A 5,778-nucleotide genomic window follows, 5' to 3' on the forward strand; every position below is an offset into this window, starting at 1 on the left:
AGGATGTAGTGGCAGTGTTAATACTTATACATTGTTGTTTACCGAAAAAGACTTTCGCCTCGCTTTATAAATAAAACAAACCACCAAAGAATAATGTCCAACAATAACCACAAGACAAACACACATACACACACACGCACAGCGCACGCAAGTAGCACAAACACAAGGTACGCAGGTTCTGCTGAGGGCACAGCTTAACAAGCCCAAAGAAACAGAAAAATATAGCGGCGCCGAACAAGCTGCATAAACTTTATACATAGGTGGTGGAGGAGGGGGCGGCGGCGCCAAGCGGGGAGCCAACGCCCGAAGATGGGCAATGATGTTGTTGACGGCGTCATGGTCTCGCGGACGGCTAAGTGGCCGCCAAAGCTGCATAAAGCCACATATTTAAAAGACCGCGTCAGTAGCATGTCACGGAGGTCAACGTTGAATCACAAGCTTATTCCGAACCGTCCATAGTATACAGACAAGCACCCCAATAGTCAGTCACCTAGTGGGGCGGAGATTCGGAGGCAAAGCCTCGAGTTCGGCGAAGAGGTCAGGGAAATTGTTGTCAGACCAATATCTGCCGACCACTTTGCGAAAACAACTCTAGAGGAATTTCATGGATACGCAAGAGAAAAATATGTGATTCGAATCTTCCTCCGTCCCACAGAGCGGACGTAGGCCATCCCCAGGAATAAGAATGTGACTTGGAATATTAGAATCATAAGTGTAATGGTCGAACAAAAATGAACATGAGACTACATACGAATAGTTGGATCAAAAGTTGTTGTAATTGCCGTCAGCTATAGGAGCGAAAGACTATTTGTTCAAGTAATCATGGTTTGATCATCTCAACTATGCACTTGTAATCATCATTGGCATTACAAGAACAAAATTAAAATAGCAAATAAAAAAAATGTTTCCTTTTAGAAGACATCATTTTTTTCCTGTTCTTATTCATCCCAGACGTTGCATAAGCTTCTCATAAGATTGATCAAACACTGTTGGCAATAAAGTTCACAACTCATAGGTAAGAAGCAACAATTTTATAACGTAAAAATATGGATCGCCGACCATATTGATCTTACACACAAAACAAATGAGACATTAGCCACCAAACATCAAACAAATTAATTTAGAGGACTCGGAATATAGGTGATGATATAGCACTAGCAGTATGGTCGGCAAGGCAAACAAATGCCAGTTACTACGAACCTGGCCAAATATCAATCTTCACTGTCCTATCAAAAAATCAAATGGTCCTCTTGAATCAAGATAATAATGGACGAACCACATTCATCTTAACACCCATGAGGGTTAAAATATTTCATTTGTGGTGTAAGAAGCCTTTCATCAGAAATTTGTACATGTAATGAGTTAGTTCCAAATCTGATGGTTATGAACTCCAAAAGTGAATTATTTCAAATAGTTATCTTACAAACCAAATGGTGTCCAATTTTCTCAATCATTTTGGGAATAGTTCAGTTTAAAAAATTCCAAGGATCAGAAATTAGGTCCGGATTAAATATGCTCGCAAAGCAAGTATATCACAGAAATATCCTCACACCATAACGATAAAGCAGAGACAAAGAAGGATTCAAATGAGTAAAATCAACATGCCTCAGACACCCAAGCAATTAGCAGCATTAGACCTCAAGCCTGGAAGGACGAAATCAATTTAGGTGGCCCGTTGTCAATGAGAAAATCACCCGTTTAGCTAATGGGCCGCGGACGAGGGTGGCCCAGCGCGCGTTTAGCACGCCGCTCGAACCTTGTTTAGTACCACACCGCCAGCTTGGGTGGCAGCTTTCCTGTTTAAATACTCTTGTACTCACCCTGTGATCACCGACGATGCGGTCACGAATCAGTTAGCGCTGGTCCATCGGGTCTGCGGAGGTAAAAGATCGACGTATTGCTATCCGGCTTCGACCGGTGCTATACGATCGCAAGATCCGTAGATCTTTTTAAGTTTTTTTTGATAATTTCAAAATTTTCTTCTCTATCTTTCTCTTATCTTAAATTTTACTAATGTTGATTTTGATTTTTTTTTCTGTTGCTCCTCTTACAGCCAAATTCGATCTTTTTAATTACCTCAGATGATTTTGAATTTCTCTTTTCTTTCTTTCTCTTATCTCAGATTTTATTAATGCTGATTTTTATTTATTTCTGTTGCTCCTCTCAATTGCGTACATCCAATTTTGATGATAGTAGTTTTTTTTCTCTCTCTCTTCTCCAAATTTTGTTATGGAAATTTTTATTTCTTTTAGTTAATTTTCATTTTTTTTCATGTTCGCTTCTTCAATTTTTTTAATGATTATTGGGTGGCAGCTTCCCTACTTAAATACGCTTGTAGTCATTCATCTGTCAGCAAGGATGCACTCATGAATCAGTTAGCGCCCTGATTCGTCGGGTTTGTGGAGGTAAAAGGTCAGTCGACGTATGGCTGCTAGTGGGTTACTCCCAGGCTATACGATCGCGATGAAGTATGGCTGCTAGTGCGTTACTCCCAGGCTATACCATTGCCAGATCCGCGTAGACGTATGTGGTCGATCTTTTATATTTTCTTTTTCATTGCGTTCTAATTTATTCCTCAAATTTTTGTCTTCAATTTTTTGTTTTCTTTTCCGTTGCATTGCAACAGACATATTCAAGTGATTCAACATCATACTCCCCGCATAAAAAAATTGTTTTAAATTTGTGTGTTTTTTTCATTACGTTACAACGGGCATATTCGAGCAATTCAACATCTTACTCCTTCCATCCCAAAAAATGTATCTTAAATTTGTCTACTCCCTCCGTTTTTAAATATAGTCCGTTTTAGAGATTTTAATATAGACCACATACATAGAAAAATGAGGGAATCTAGACTTTAAAACATCTTTATATGGATCTGTATGGAGTGCATATTGATATCTGTAAAATGGCTTACATTTAGAAACGGAAGCAGTATAGGTAACATATAGATATACATGCACCTATATAAAATTGTCGACTTTCATTTAGTATTGTATCACGCATTCTTTTGCCAGCCTAAAAAAACTAATTTTCTTGTCCTATCCATTTCCACTTGCAATCTCACCTCGAATCCTCAACCCGCAATTCCAAACACGTAACCATTGCAATTTGGTTATATTTCACACCGTGTTTCCCCTTCTCTCTCTCTCTCACTCAAGTTGGTGGCTAGACACTTCACCTTGTAATATTAGGACCACGGTACAAGGAAAATGCATGTCACTAAACCTTTCTTTTATTTGCACCATCGCTAGTCTTTGGTTCTGCAATTAACAATGTAGAGGATAATAACGAAATGATTTAGGTGAACAGATGCAACACATTCAATACTATTCAAATGTGATGTGTTATTTTCTCATCCATTCCTATAGGCTTCTTCAAAAAATATGTGCATCTTTCTTTCAGTTAGGTTTGAAATGATTGTACTTTTTGTTCATGTGTTATAACATGTACTTTTTATTCAGAATATGTGCTACCTTAGTAGTTAGTACTACTACATCAAGTATGAGAGAGAGAGAGAGATGATAGATTTTTTTTGCGGGAAGAGAGAGATGATAATATTAACACTCGAACACCTCATCCCTAGCAAATAATAGGCAGGAAAATTAGTGTACCATAAATTAAGGGGTTTGCGGGAAGAGAGAGATGATAGAATTGATACTTGAACACCTCATCCCTAGCAAATAATAGGCATGTCTCTCTTGCCTATTACATGAATTTGCTACACCTACTCCCTACGTTCCTAATTATAAGTCTTTTTAGAGATATCAATAAAAACTAGATACAGATGTATGTAGATGTATTTTAGATGATAGATTCACTCATTTTGCTTTGTATGGAGTGTACATTGAAATATCTAAAAATACTTATATTTAGGAACGGAGGGAGTACATTACAAGGGCATGGATGGTGTGGTAATAGTAATATATAAACACGACAACACATGGTAACATAAGACTTATGTTGCTTAATCATAGGCAAAGAGGTAACACAAATAAAGAAATTGGGAGGAGTTAAAGTGCAATGGGCCTAGGTTTCTTCACCAATGGGCCTAGGAATCAAAGTGGCAGCTTCCCTGCTTAAATACGCTTTTACTCACTCATTTGTCAGAATCCTTCACTGCTCGAATTCTGAAGTCAGTTTATTTCCCAGACATCAGCTTTCTAGATGCAGAATTGGGCAACCATCCCTTACAAATTTGGAGGGCAATCCTAGATGGAAGGGAGGTTATTAAACAGGGGGCTATCAAGAGGATCGGGACTGGTCAAGGGACAAGCATATGGCGATCAAACTGGCTTCCCAGAACAGGGAATATGAGGCCGATAGTGGCGCTGGTAAATGATCCTCCAAACTGGGTTTCATACCTGATTGAAGCCACGACGGCAACATGGAAGGAGGACCTGATTCGTTCGGTTTTCTTACTGGTAGACGCTCAAACTATCCTAGCAATTCCATTGTGCACGATACCAATTGCTGATTTCTGGGCTTGGTCGCACGAAAGAACGGGCCGCTTCTCCGTTAGGCCAGCTTACAAAATGGTGATTAATATTAGGGAGAATGGTGCAAATGGAAATGTTGGTTCAACTGGGGCTCAAGGGGCTCCAGAAGGTAAAGCATGGACATCTCTGTGGCATACTAAGGTCCCTTCGAATATCAAGGTTTTCCTCTGGAAGTTGGCTAGGAATTCGATGCCATCAATGGTGTGCTACACCATCGCCATATGGCGACGAAAAGACTTTGTGCCCTTTGTGGTCAAAATGATTCCTGGAGACATGCAATAATGTAATGCACCATGTCGGGGTGTATTTGGGCTCTCTCTGATGAAATGTTGGTTGAGACAATCAACCAGAACAATGAACCCAATGCCAAGAACTGGATCTTTGTTATGCATGATCAATTAACACAAAAACAGTATACCCTACTAGTGGTCACTTTGTGGGCAATTTGGAGGGATAAAAGGAAGGCGATTTACGAAGACATCTTTCAAAGCCCCGAATCAATAAATGAATTCATAATCTCATACATCAATGACCTCTCTTTGACAGAGACTAGGGGATCTTCCTCGCAGTCTCATTCTATACAGCGGACGTGGGGATGGATCGGCCCTCCAGAGTCTTATCTGAAGATCAATGTAGACGCTACTGTATCACTACTACATCAAGTATGAGAGAGAGAGGTGATAGTATTTTTTGCGGGGAGAGAGAGATGATAGTATTGACACTTTGAACACCTCATCCCTAGCAAGTAATAGGTAAGAAAATTAGTGTATCGTATATTAAGGGGTTTGCGGGAAGAGAGAGATGATAGTATTGACACTTGAACACCTCATCCCTAGCAAATAACAGGCATGTCTCTCTTGCCTGTTACATGGATTTGGTGCACCTACTCCATACATTCCTAAATATAAGTCTTTCTAGAGATTTCAGTAAGGACTAGATACGGATGTATGTAGACGTATTTTAGATGGTAGATTCACTCATTTTGTTATGTATGCAGTCTACATTGAAATCTCGAAAAAGGCATATATTTAGGAACGGTGGGAGTACATTACAAGGGCATGGATGGTATGGTAATAGTAAATATATGAAAAAGACAACACATGGTAACAGAAGACTTATGTTTCTTAATCATAGGCAAAGAGGTAACACACAAATAAAGAAATTGGGAGGAACTAAAGTGCAATGGGCCTAGATTCCTTAGCAAGGTACTAATCTGTCAACAATGGTTGAAGCGTCTCAACTCCCAACAGGGGAGCCCGCGTTGCTTATGTTGATCATAACG

At 39.5% G+C, this 5,778-nt stretch overlaps 1 non-coding gene and 1 pseudogene across 1 annotated transcript; both read right to left on the reverse strand.

The window, feature by feature from the left end:
• Positions 1 to 776: 776 nt before the first annotated feature.
• LOC123414425 lies at positions 777 to 869 on the reverse strand. The gene has a single exon (XR_006614395.1). It is a non-coding gene; the product is annotated as a small nucleolar RNA snR60/Z15/Z230/Z193/J17 (small nucleolar RNA).
• A 256-nt stretch (positions 870 to 1,125) lies between these two features.
• LOC123414484 lies at positions 1,126 to 1,227 on the reverse strand (annotated as a pseudogene).
• Between the last annotated feature and the right edge of the window lie 4,551 nt (positions 1,228 to 5,778).

Source organism: Hordeum vulgare, chromosome 7H (assembly GCF_904849725.1).
Source record: "Hordeum vulgare subsp. vulgare chromosome 7H, MorexV3_pseudomolecules_assembly, whole genome shotgun sequence".
Taxonomy (NCBI): domain Eukaryota; kingdom Viridiplantae; phylum Streptophyta; class Magnoliopsida; order Poales; family Poaceae; genus Hordeum; species Hordeum vulgare.